Genomic DNA, 14,462 nt, shown 5'->3' on the forward strand with positions numbered 1-14,462 from the left:
AGCTTTAGTCAGTGTTTCAGATAACGTTCTAGCTTTAGCCAGGGTTTCAGATAACGTTCTAGCTTTAGTCAGTGTTTCAGATAACGTTCTAGCTTTAGTCAGTGTTTCAGATAACGTTCTAGCTTTAGTCAGTGTTTCAGATAACGTTCTAGCTTTAGTCAGTGTTTCAGATAACGTTCTAGCTTTAGTCAGTGTTTCAGATAACATTCTAGCTTTAGTCAGTGTTTCAGATAACATTCTAGCTTTAGTCAGTGTTTCAGATAACATTCTAGCTTTAGTCAGTGTTTCAGATAACGTTCTCGCTTTAGTCAGTGTGAGCACCTTGCTGCAGAAAAGTCTATTTGTTTTTTTACAACAACACACTCACTCATCCCACACTGTAAGCAAGGCAGTGACTCCTAGGGCTAAACACCATGAGAGATGATTGACATCAGGAAAAGAGTAGCTATCAGCTGATCAGAGCGAATTATGATATAAATACTCTAGCTAGCTAGTTAGCTAAGCAGTCAAAACAAACTTGTTTTTACTTGATTTGAGTTTATTCTGTTGCTGACATTTTCCTCTTACTAACAAGCAGTCGAATTGCCCCAATCTTTGTCTCTAACAGTATTCAAGTCTCCCCGGTCGGCGCCCACAGACAGTGGTCACTGCATGCAAGTCAGACACAAGTGCGCTCTAAGAACGGGAAGGCATTATCTGAGAACGGGAAGGGGGGTATTATCTGAGATTCAAGAGCTTATGAAATAACCTAATTTAATGTTACATTTCAAATTAAAACAACAAAAGACTCAAAATAAAATTTAAAGGTAGGCTAATTTGTCAACAACAACAAAAAAATCCACAGAGCTGCGAAGACACTTTTTCACAGAAGGGCACTGGTTGAACCCTACCTTTGCACATGCCTGAGTCTGTGTGTGTGTGCGTGCGAGCGTGCTTCTCTGTGTGTGCCTGTGTGTGTGTGTCTGTGTATAGGCTACCTTGCTGCAGCAGCACTCCCCAGGCTGAGACTTGGCCCTCTGGTAGCGTCTCCATTGACAGCCGTACAGACCAGCCAGACACGACACAAACGGCTGGTGCTCATACCTGGATAAAAACACAATAATACTATGATATAATACAATACACAAGAATATAATACAATATTAATATAATATCACCTGGGAACAACACACTAAAATACTATAACAATACTATTATACCTGTTTCTATCAATTAGAATGGAATCTTCTGCACAAGCAACACACACACACACACACACACACACAGACACTAGTAGTTTACCTCTGCAGCAGCTGCCGCCGCACCACCTTTAGCTTCCCCAGCTTTGGACTGGACACGGACCCTCACCCGCAGCCTCACCTACAGCCCCGCATCACAGAGAGAAAGGGGAAAGAGAGGATGAGAGACAGAGAGGAAGGGAAGGAGGGAGAGACAGACAGGGGACAGAAAAGACAATGGAGACTGTCTTTGGTCCCAGTAGTTTTTCGATATTGAAGGAGAGCTGTGGAAAGAAAGAAAGAAAGAAAGAAAGAAAGAAAGAAAGAAAGAAAGAAAGAAAGAAAGAAAGAAAGAAAGAAAGAAAGAAAGAAAGAAAGAGAGAGAGAGAGAGAGAGAGAGAGAGGGGAGCATAAAGCATACATCAATTTTTGGACTTTAAGATGTATGATATTTACCAATTGATTTCTTGAATAATTTCTAAATGCCTTAGGAGTTTGGTTCACTGTCGTACCCCATCACAACCAAAAATATAAGCTTAGAGAGAGTTTAGTAGATTTAAGTTTACCAACAGACCAAGATTCACCAGAGGAAATCTAGTAGATCTAGGGCTAGATTCAATCTGATCACCCCTTTTCGGCTATGCACCTTTTAAAGGCAATGTTTCCGAGTTTGCGGAGACCGCATTCACAGTACAAGTTGCATATGCTGGTTTAATTGGAAATTACCTTTAAATGTAAATCACGCTATAACGCGGATCTTCCACAGTCCGATTTGAATCTAGGCCCTACTGTATATTTAGACACATCCAAAATGGCCTCCCTTCTCAATCAACCCTGATCTGCATCCAGCTCCTTTTTAAACACTAATATATCTAGTCTACTTAAAACCAGGTCTCCTAACAACCATCTACAGCATTCTACACTGTATCCACTGACCTAACAACCATCTACAGCATTCTACACTGTATCCACTGACCTAACAACCATCTACAGCATTCTACACTGTATCCACTGACCTAACAACAATCTACAGCATTCTACACTGTATCCACTGACCTAACAACCATCTACAGCATTCTACACTGTATCCACTGACCTAACAACCATCTACATCACTCTACACTGTATCCACTGACCTAACAACCATCTACAGCATTCTACACTGTATCCACTGACCTAACAACCATCTATAGCATTCTACACTGTATCCACTGACCTAACAACCATCTACAGCATGCTACACTGTCTCTACTGACCTAACAACCATCTACAGCATTCTACACTGTATCCACTGACCTAACAACCATCTACAGCATTAGACACTGTATCCACTGACCTAACAACCATCTACAGCATTCTACACTGTATCGACTGACCTAACAACCATCTACAGCATTCTACACTGTATCCACTGACCTAACAAGCATCTACAGCATTCCACACTGTATCCACTGACCTAACAACCATCTACAGCATTCTACACTGTATCCACTGACCTAACAACCATCTACAGCATTCTACACTGTATCCACTGACCTAACAACCATCTACAGCATTCTACACTGTATCCACTGACCTAACAACCATCTACAGCATTCTACACTGTATCCACTGACCTAACAACCATCTACAGCATTCTACACTGTCTCTACTGACCTAACAACCATCTACAGCATTCTCCACTGTATCCACTGACCTAACAACCATCTACAGCATTCTACACTGTATCCACTGACCTAACAACCATCTACAGCATTCTACACTGTATCCACTGACCTAACAACCATCTACAGCATTCTACACTGTATCCACTGACCTAACAACCATCTACAGCATTCTACACTGTACCCACTGACCTAACAACCATCTACAGCACTCTACACTGTATCCACTGACCTAACAACTATCTACAGCACTCTACACTGTATCCACTGACCTAACACTTAATCTTCATGTACACTGACCTAAGACCTGTTGGTAGTTAGAGAGAGAGTGGGGGGAGGGAGGAAAGGAGGAAGGGAGAGAGGGAGTACCCATCTTCCGGTTAGAGGAGATAGGATAGAGGAGATGATTGTGGACTGCAGGAAAAGGACTAAGCACGCCCCCATTCTCATCGACGAGGCTGTAGTGGAGCAGGTGGAGAGCTTCAAGTTCCTTGGTGTCCACATCACCAGCAAACTAACATGGTCCAAGCACACCAAGACAGTCGTGAAGAGGGCACGACAAAGCCTATTCCCCCTCAGGAAACTAAAAAGATATGGCATGGGTCCTCAGATCCTCAAAAGGTTCTACAGCTGTAACACCGAGAGCATCCTGACGGGTTGCATCACTGCTTGGTACGGCAACTACTTGGCCTCCGACCACAAGGCACTACAGAGGGTAGTGCGTATGGCCTAGTACATCACCGGGGCTAAACTGCCTGCCATCCAGGACCTCTACACCAGGCGGTGTCAGAGGAAGGCCCTGAAAATTGTCAAAGACCCCAGCCATAGACTGTTCTCTCTACTACCGCATGGCAAGCGGTACCGGAGTGCCAAGTCTTTTACACTGCTGCTACTCTCTGTTTATCATATATGTATAGTCACTTTAACAATACTACCTCAATTAGCCCAACTAACCGGTGCCCCCGTACATTGGCTACCCGGACTATCTGCATTGTGTCCCGCCACCCACCGCCCACCAACCCCTCTTTTAGGCTACTGCTACTCTCTATTTATCATATATGCATAGTCACTTTAACCATATCTACATGTACATACTACCTCAATTAGCCCGACTAACCGGTGCCTGTATATAGCCTCGCTACTGTTATAGCCTCACTACTGTATATAGCCTCGCTACTGTTATATCCTCACTACTGTTATAGCCTCACTACTGTATATAGCCTCGCTACTGTTATATCCTCACTACTGTTATAGCCTCACTACTGTATATAGCCTCGCTACTGTTATATCCTCACTACTGTTTTAGCCTCACTACTGTATATAGCCTCGCCACTGTTATTGTTCACTGTCTTTTTACTGTTGTTTTTATTTCTTTACTTATCCATTGTTCACCTAATACCTATTTTTTACTTTAAAATTGCACTGTTGGTTAGGGCCTTTAAGTAAGCATTTCACTGTAAGGTTGTATTTGGGGGTAAGTGACAAATAAACTTTGATTTGATATTAAGACTAGGGAAAGAGATTAGGGTAAAAATAGGATCCGTTTTTCCAGAGCGCTGAAGGCCTACTACCTATCAGACACAAACAATCAAATAATCAGGCTACCCAAACAGGTCTCCCCCACAGAACACAAACGATCTACCTTCTTCACTCTATTTGTTTTCATTTTGGACATTTAGCGTACAGTTAGTGGATTAAAATGTAGTTGACAAAAGTTCAATCAGGAAGGCTGGTCTGAATGCTTGTTTAACTTTATCCATTTAGCATAACATAAATCACTGTTGTTTCCTATTCTACGGGCATAGTGGGAATGAATACAAACGTATCATCAGCATAGCATCTCATTTCTTCTCCTCTTTCCTACTAGCCACGTGCGGAATATCATTCACCTATTTACATTATAGCCTATAAGCACGGCACAATAATACACATTCCTCAAGCTTGCTGTTTAACCTATGGGCTCACTCTTGCAATTATCACCTTCCTCTCTCAACCAACGGGCATAAATCTTGGGATGTATTTATATGTAAATTTACCCAAGTTCTCTCACTTGCTCTTTTTCAGCACCATGCGCCTCCCCACCACCACCAGCTATAATAACCTTAAGGGCCGTAATTGGAACTCCTTTCCCCCAGCGGGGTGGTTTTGATGCCAGGAGTCCTGCATAGGGCTACCATCCATCACATCATCTGTATTTAATAAAATGTCATATTGCAGTCCGTCTTTATTGTTCATTCAGTTAAGCCTGTACTCGATTGAACTAAGGTACACACATACACAGTTGAAGTCGGAAGTTTACATACACCTTAGCCAAATACATTTAAACTCAGTTTTTCACCATTCCTGACATTTAATCCTAGTAAAAATTCCCTGTCTTAGGTCAGTTAGGATCACCACTTTATTTTAAGAATGTGAAATGTCAGAATAATAATAGAGAGAATGATTTATCTCAGCTTTTATTTCTTTCATCACATTCCCAGTGGGTCAGAAGTTTACATACACTCAATTAGTATTTGGTAGCATTGCCTTAAATTGTTTAACTTGGGTCAAACATTTCGGGTAGCCTTCCACAAGCTTCCCACAATAAGTTGGGTGAATTTTGGCCCATTCCTCCTGACAGAGCTGGTGTAACTGAGTCAGGTTTGTAGGCCTCCTTGCTCGCACACACTTTTTCAGTTCTGCCCACAAATTTTCTATAGGATTGAGGTCAGGGCATTGTGATGGCCACTCTAATACCTTGGCTTTGTTGTCCTTAAGCCATTCTGCCACAACTTTATGAAGTATGCTTGGGGTCATAATCCATTTGGAAGACCCATTTGCGACCAAGCTTTAACTTCCTGACTGATGTCTTGAGATGTTGCTTCAATATATCCACATAATATTCCTTCCTTCATCATGATGCCATCTATATTGTGAAGTGCACCGGTCCCTCCTGCAGCAAAGCAACCCCACAACATGATGCTGCCACCAAGGTTGGGATGGTGTTCTTCGGCTTGCAAGCCTCCCCCTTTTTCCTCCAAACATAACGATGGGCATTATGGCCAAACAGTTCTATTTTTGTTTCATCAGACCAGAGGACATTTCTCCAAAAAGTATGATCTTTGTCCCCATGTGCAGTTGCAAACCGTAGTCTGTCTTTTTTATGGCGGTTTTGGAGCAGTGGCTTCTTCCTTGCTGAGCGGCCTTTCAGGTTATGTCGATATAGGACTCGTTTTACTGTGGATATAGATACTTTTGTACCTGCTTCCTACAACATCTCCACAAGGTCCTTTGCTGTTGTTCTGGGATTGATTTGCACTTTTCGCACCAAAGTACATTAATCTCTAGGAGACAGAATGCGTCTCCTTCCTGAGCGGTATGACGGCTGCGTGGTCCCATGGTGTTTATAACTGCGTACTATTGTTTGTACAGATGAACGTGGTACCTTCAGGCGTTTGTAAATTGCTCCCAAGGATGAACCAGACTTGTGGAGGTCTACAATTTTTTTTCTGAGGTCTTGGCTGATTTCCTTTGATTTTCCCATGATGTCAAGCAAAGAGGCACTGAGTTTGAAGGTAGGCCTTGAAATACATCCACAGGTACACCTCCAATTGACAAATCAAATCAAATTTTATTGGTCACATACACATGGTTAGCAGATGTTACTGCGAGTGTAGCGAAATGATGTGCTTCTAGTTCCGACCATGCAGTAATATCTAACAAGTAATCTAAAAATGTCACAACAACTCCCTTATACACACAAGTGTAAAGGAATGAATAAAGGAATGAATAAGAATATGTACAAATAAATACATGGATGAGCGATGGCCGAACGGCATAGGCAAGATGCAGTAGATGGTATAGAGCACAGTATATACATATGAGATGAGTAATGTAGGGTATGTAAACATTAATGTAGTGGCATTGTTTAAAGTGACTAGTGTCGTGTCTTTGGCTATGCCGGATTAAGTGATATGACATGCTATTCTATAAAATCCTTTCTCTGTAATTAATATTACCTGATTGAGCTAATCATGTAAATGTAATTAACTAGAAAGTCAGGGCACCACGAAAGAGTGTTTCTAGAGCTGTTATCTTCCGAATAAACTCTTAAAGACCTAGTAATATTTTACATCAATAGTAGTCCATATTAATCGTCACCTTATTTCAGTCTCATCTGAAAGTTGTAAATTCTTGGTTATCTTCACGAACCCTGGCTAACAAGTTGAATCAGCAATACAAAATTGGGTTTAATTATTTATTTACTAAATACCTAACTAATCACACAGAATTACATATACACAGAATGCAAATTATGTCATACAGAAAATGTCCCTGGTGGACGGAACCTGTATGATGGCTTGTTACACAAAGAGAGGGGGTTGAGCTTGAATGAAAGAGCGGGAAGACTGAGGAACAAAGGGAGAAGCTGTGCTATCGTAAAATCAGTATCTTATGCATTCTAAATTACCACCCATTTGAAAAGGAAAATGCAATAAATATTTACTCTGAGCTGCGCTTCGGTAGGTTGGTCAACAGAGATCTTCCTGTCCTCGGAAGAATGTCTCTGGTGGTAAATTGGATACGTTGTAGTATCTTCGTTGTGTGTTAGACTGGTTACGTCGTCCGTCCTTTCCTAGCCCATGTTTACAGCTGATGTTGCTAACTCATCGGCTAGGATGTCTCACTTCTTTAGTGAATAAGAGTTCAAAGCTCATACCATTCACAACCAAAGCTCACGCTGAGGTTGGCTTAGTTCTGTAGTTGACATGTTAGTCCTTTTTAACGTATGGACCGTCGTCCTATCGTCCTCGGAACAGGTTACATTTTCGTCAAGGGCTTATATAGTGGAGGGAGAGAAGGGTGTGTTTCATAGTTTATAACCCATGTCTCTTCACAGGGGCGGGCCACTGATTGAGCAGGGCTCTATCCTTATGAAAACCCAATTCTCTCATTTGGAAGCTAAAATTACATTTAATCTTTTCACAAATAGTTTCATTTAAATTAAATTTAAATTGAACAACAATTCCATGTGAATCTGATAACTATAATGTGTAGACTTTCCCAGATACAGTTTATGTCGTCCTGTCATCAGTCATAATGTCTCAGATGACAACCGAACAGACATCATATTCATTAAGTTGCCTACGCATATTTTCAACTGGTTCTATTAACGAAATATGGTTCCTTTCCCCCCACTTGTTTGATGTTCGCAGACTCTCTATGTTTAACAAAGGCTATTCAAGAGTCCTTCAGTAGAGTCAGAGAGAGAGGGAAGGGAGAAAGGTATTTATGGGGGGGTCATAAACCTTACCCACAGGCCAACATCATGACACTAGTGATACATTTATTACATCCAATTTTTAATTATTAAAGTGGCTAGAGATTTGAGTCAGTATGTTGGCAGCAGCCACTCAATGTTAGTGATGTCTGTTTAACAGTCTGATGACCTTGAGAGAGAAGCTGTTTTTCAGTTTCTCGGTTCCAGCTTTGATGCACCTGTACTGACCTCGCCTTCTGGATGATAGCGGGGTGAACAGGCAGTGGCTCGGGTGGTTGTTGTCCTTGATGATCTTTTTCGCCTTCCTGTGACATCGGATGGTGTAGGTGTCTTGGAGGGCAGGTAGTTTGCCCCCGGTGATGTGTTTTGCAGACCTCACTACCCTCACTACCCTTGCAGTTGTGGGCGGAGCAGTTGCCGTACCAGGCGGTGATACAGCCCGACAGGATGCTCTCGATTGTGCATCTGTAAAAGTTAGTGAGTGTTTTTGGTGAAAAGCCACATTTCTTCAGCCTCCTGAGGTTGAAGAGGCGCTTGTGCGCCTTCTCGACCCCGCCCTGTTGCGCCTTCTTCACCATGCTGTCTGTGTGGGTGGACCATTTCAGTTTGTCCGTGATGTGTACGCCGAGGAACTTAAAACGTTCCACCTTCTCCACTACTGTCCCATCGATGTGGATAGGGGGGTGATCCCTCTGCTGTGTCCTGAAGTCCACAATCATCTCCTTTGTTTTGTTGACGTTGAGTGTGAGGTTGTTTTCCTGACACCACACTCCGAGGGCCCTCACCTCCTCCTTGTAGACTGTCTCGTCGTTGTTGGTAATCAAGCCTACCCCTGTAGTGTCGTCTGCAAACTTGATGATTGAGTTGGAGGCGTGCATGGCCACGCAGTCATGTGTGAACAGGGAGTACAGGAGAGGGCTGAGAACGCACCCTTGTGGGGCCCCAGTGTTGAGGATCAGCAGGGTGGAGATGTTGTTTCCTACCCTCACCACCTGGGGGCGGCCCGCCAGGACCCAGTTGCACAGAGCGGGGTCGAGACCCAGGGTCTCGAGCTTAATGACAAGTTTGGAGGGTACTATGGTGTTAAATGTTGAGCTGTAGTCGATGAACAGCATTCTTACGTAGGTATTCCTCTTGTCCAGATGGGTTAGGGCAGTGTGCAGTGTGATTGTGTCATCTGTGGACCTATTGGGGCGGTAAGCAAATTGGAGTGGGTCTAGGGTGTCAGGTAGGGTGGAGGTGATATGATCCTTGACTAGTCTCTCAAAGCACTTCATGATGACGGAAGTGAGGGTTACGGGGCAATAGTCATTTAGCTCAGTTACCTTAGCTTTCTTGGGAACAGGAACAATGGTGGCCCTCTTGAAGCATGTGGGAACAGCAGACTGGGATAGGGATTGATTGAATATGTCCGTAAATACACCAGCCAGCTGGTCTGCGCATGCTCTGAGGACGCGGCTAGGGATGCTGTCTGGACCGGCAGCCTTGCGAGGGTTAACACGTTTAAATGTTTTACTCACGTTGGCTGCAGTGAAGGAGAGTCCGCAGTCCGCTACACTGTTTGTATTCGGTCATGTTTCTGGTCGCCTTGCCCTGAATAAAAGCAGTGGTTTGTGCTTTCAGTTTTACGCGAATGCTGCCATCAATCCACGGTTTCTGGTTGGTGAAGGTTTTAATAGTCGCTGTTGGTACAACATCACCGATGCACTTGCTAATAAACTTGCTCACCGGATCAGTGTATACATTAATGTTGTTGTTCGACGCTATCCGGAACATATCCCAGTCTACGTGATTGAAGCAATCTTGAAGCGTGGAATCAGATTGGTCGGACCAGCGTTGAAACGACCTGAGCACGGGCGTTTCTTGTTTTAGTTTCTGTCTATAGGCTGGGAGCAACAAAATGGAGTCGTGGTCAGATTTGCAGAAAGGAGGGCGAGAGAGGGCTTTGTATGCGTCGCGGAAGTTAGAGTAACAATGATCCAGGGTTTTCCCAGCCCGGGTCGCGCATTCGAATATGCTGATAAAATTTAGGGAGCCTTGTTTTCAGATTAGCCTTGTTAAAATCCCCAGCTACAATGTGGTTTCCAGTTTAAATAGATTCCAATGAAGTTCTTTCAGGGCCGTCGAGGTGTCTGCTTGGGGGGGGGGGGGGGGTGATGTACACGACTGTGATTATAATTGAAGAGAATTCTCTTGGTAGATAATTCGGTCGGCATTTGATTGTAAGGAATTCTAGGACAGGTGAACAAAAAGACTTGAATTCCTGTATGTTGTTATGATCACACCACGACCCGTTAATCATAAGGCATACACCCCCGCCCTTCTTCTTACCAGAGAGATGTTTGTTTCTGTTGGCGCGATGCGTGAAGAAACCAGGTGGCTGTACCGACTCTGATAACGTATCCCGAGTGAGCCATGCTTCCGTGAAACAGAGAATGTTACAATCTCTTATGTCTCTCTGGAAGACAACCCTTGCTCGGATTTCATCTACCTTGTTGTCAAGAGACTGGACGTTGGCTACTAGTATACTCGGGAGCGGTGGGCGATGTGCCCGTCTACGGAGCCTGACCAGAAGACCGCTCCGTCTGCCCCTTCTGCGGCGCCGTTGCTTTGGGTCGCCTGCTGGGATCCGATCCATTGTCCTGGGTGGTGGACCAAACAGAGGATCCGCTTCGGGAAAGTCGTATTCCTGGTCGTAATGTTGGTGAGTTGACGTTACTCTTATATCCAATAGTTCCGCCCGGCTGTATGTAATGAGACTTAAGATTTCCTGTGGTAACAGTGTAACAAATAATACATAAAAAAACTAAATACTGCATAGTTTTCTAAGAACGCGAAGCGAGGCCATCTCTGTCGGCGCCGGAAGTATGACGATGTCAAACATCAAATGATGTCAATTAGCCTATCAGAAGCTTCTAAAGCCATGACATCATTTTCTGGAATTTTCCAAGCTGTTTAAAGGCATAGTCAACTTAGCATATGTAAACCTCTGACCCACTGGAATTGTGATACAGTGAATTATAAGTGAAATAATCTGACTGTAAACAATTGTTGGAAAAATGACTTGTGTCATGCGCAAAGTAGATGTCCTAACCGACTTGCCAAAACTATAGTTTGTTAACAAGACATTTGTGGAGTGGTTGAAAAACGAGTTTTAATGACTCCAACATAAGTGTATGTAAACTTCCGACTTCAACTGTATGTAGGATTAAATAAGCCTACCTCATCTGTCCTGTAACACTAACCCATGACAAATAATCTGAACCACCATTAAACCAGGTTAATCCCATACACTGATCATATCTCTTTCACAAGACAGACCAACTCCAGTGAACTGGCACATAACAGTCGTGTTATGGTGGTGGTGCCATACCAGGTCGATGGAGTAATGCTCTCTATGGTAAAAGAGATTTGATGTCAAATCTGAAGGAGTGAAAGAGACACTGACTAAACTGATCTGAGGTCCAGGTAAAGATTAGATAGATTAGATTGAGGTTTATTGTCCTACAAGAGGAAATTCTTACAGCTCACACATTACATACACAAACCACATAGAAACACAGCAGGAAACAAACAGTAGCAAACAGTCAGACATACTGTAAATGGTAGGATGGGCTGGTGTTTTACCAGCAGCTATAGGATGTAGGGTCAATAAAACCCTAAGAGAACTGGACCAATAAACCACAGAGGACAGAGAGAGCTAGAAAAGCGATATAGAGCGATATGAAGAAAGATGTGATGTTTTGCTCATCGTCTGCATGGATACTGTGGATTTTTCTGTTTGTATTAATGTATCATATCATCATCAATTATGCTAGTTGACTAGTAGAAGTAGAATGAGTCTGTATGCTGTAGCGCAGCCTAAACCATAGAATTAGACTGAGTGGAATGGACAAGGAACCCCTGACCTTGTCAATGACTGGTAAACTCATCGGTACACTCACAATGGCTGACATTGAAAGGGGATTCCCGTTACACTCATTGTTATTATTACATGGCCTAATATACACGATCTGGTATCTGCCCTGTACCATAGGCTTAACAATGACCATAGGCCAGGGCTACAGACAGTGTAACAGTGACTCTCTGTTGTCTCTGTTGTTCATTCATTCCCTCCCAGCATCACCACATCATCATCCCCAGCTATACCCCAGCTATACACCAGCACCAATAGGCTTCCCATCCAAGCTATACACCAGCACCAATAGGCTTCCCATCCAAGATATACCCCAGCACCAATAGGCTTCCCATCCAAGCTATACACCAGAACCAATAGGCTTCCCATCCAAGCTACACCCCAGCACTATAGGCTTCCCATCCAAGCTATACCCCAGCACCAATAGGCTTCCCATCCAAGCCATACCCCAGCACCAATAGGCTTCCCATCCAAGCTATACCCCAGCACCAATAGGCTTCCCATCCCCAGCTATAAACCGGCACCAATAGGCTTCACATCCAAGCTATACACCAGCACCAATAGGCTTCCCATCCAAGCTATACAACAGCACCAATAGGCTTCCCATCCAAGCCACCCCCCAGCACTATAGGCTTCCCATCCCCAGCTATACCCCAGCACCAATAGGCTTCCCATCCAAGCTATACAACAGCACCAATAGGCTTCCCATCAAAGCCACCCCCCAGCACTATAGGCTTCCCATCCCCAGCTATACCCCAGCACCAATAGGCTTCCCATCCCCAGCTATACCCCAGCACCAATAGGCTTCCCATCCAAGATATACCCCAGCACCAATAGGCTTCCCATCCAAGCTATATCCCAGCACCAATAGGCTTCCCACCCCAGCACCAATAGGCTTCCCATCCAAGCTATACACCAGCACCAATAGGCTTCCCATCCAAGCTACACCCCAGCACCAATAGGCTTCCCATCCAAGCTATACACCAGCACCAATAGGCTTCCCATCCAAGCTATACACCAGCACCAATAGGCTTCCCATCCAAGCTATACACCAGCACCAATAGGCTTCCCATCCCCAGCTATACATCAGCACCAATAGGCTTCCCATCCAAGCTATACACCAGCACCAATAGGCTTCCCATCCAAGCTATACACCAGCACCAATAGGCTTCCCATCCAAGCTATACACCAGCACCAATAAAAAATGATCATACCAATACACCAGCACCCATCCAAAAAGCAGTTGACCTAGCCCAGCACCAATGCAATACTTAACCTAAAACAGCAACCAGGCTATTCATGGACAGAAGAAGGGATGAGGGAGAGCGAGAGAGATGTGTAGGATATGCTGTGTACCCTCATATTCCTGGACTGTCACATACACAACAGAATAAAAACAGGCCGGACCTCGAAAGAAACAGATAGATCTTGTCAGTCTAGAAATCTACCCGTGGCCAACAGAACCGCCTGGTCATTCCCTCCGTGTGTCCGTTTCCCCGGAGATAATGACTACTCCACACAGCAGCAGCCAGCAGACGCAATCTATCAATCTTCATTCAGTCAACTGTTATGATCAGTGTTCACTGGTCAATCTACCGCCTACTAATGAATACTAACGAATAGTCTGTCATCGTTTTATTTATCTATTTGTAGAATAGCCCAGTAAACTACTATTTTTTCGTGACGGTAGGTTGTCCATAGCACAAGAGAGGATGATCCGCCTTTATATGCACGGGACTAGTTAACCAATAATAAAACAAGAAAATACACAACGGTTGATTCATATTACCACCGTTTACTGGGCTAAGATCTATTTCAGACTTACCGGACGGTGATTATAAAAGCTAGTCGGCCGTTATTAGTCTCTCTGTGTTTATCCGTTGAAAAAAAGCAGGCTATCTGTGTTGCCGCAGCCTCCTGCAGTCTGGTGGTGGTATAATTAGAGCCGCGTTTGTCTCGAGCCAGAGAAAGTACGGCAGCACACGCCGTAGAGAGAGACGGCCACTCCCACCTGTTGCTAACAGTACATGCATCTATAATTACAGTAAGGAATTATGATACAAATAAGCTGAAACTATTACGCTCGTTCTTTGGCAGGAAATGAAAAGGTTGTTGTTTGAAGCTCAGACTAGAGTGCTGCTACATAACCGATTTAACCACACCGACTGAGATTTTAAAAATTGTTATAGTCGAATTGATCACTATTTAGTAGCCTAGGCCTAATCTTTGGCAGTGAAGCTCTTTGTAATCTGTAACACATGTATGTAATGACAATAGTACATTACCAAGCACAGAATGGACTTTGACAACCCTCAGCTAGTAAAAGCTCTTACTGAAACCTCTAGATGGCCAAAGAGCATTATTACATGAAAGAGAGCAGACACACCCACATACATTATTACATG

At 43.7% G+C, this 14,462-nt stretch overlaps 1 long non-coding RNA gene across 1 annotated transcript; it reads right to left on the bottom strand.

Moving 5' to 3' along the window:
* Positions 1 to 992: 992 nt before the first annotated feature.
* On the bottom strand, positions 993 to 14,443 carry LOC115163307 (uncharacterized). Its single transcript, XR_003869726.1, has 3 exons — positions 13,883 to 14,443; positions 1,282 to 1,501; positions 993 to 1,083 (listed from the first exon to the last, which is right to left on the bottom strand). It is a non-coding gene; the product is annotated as an uncharacterized LOC115163307 (long non-coding RNA).
* Positions 14,444 to 14,462: the final 19 nt, after the last annotated feature.

The sequence above is a fragment of the Salmo trutta genome, chromosome 26 (assembly GCF_901001165.1).
Source record: "Salmo trutta chromosome 26, fSalTru1.1, whole genome shotgun sequence".
In the NCBI taxonomy this organism is placed as follows: Eukaryota; Metazoa; Chordata; class Actinopteri; order Salmoniformes; family Salmonidae; genus Salmo; species Salmo trutta.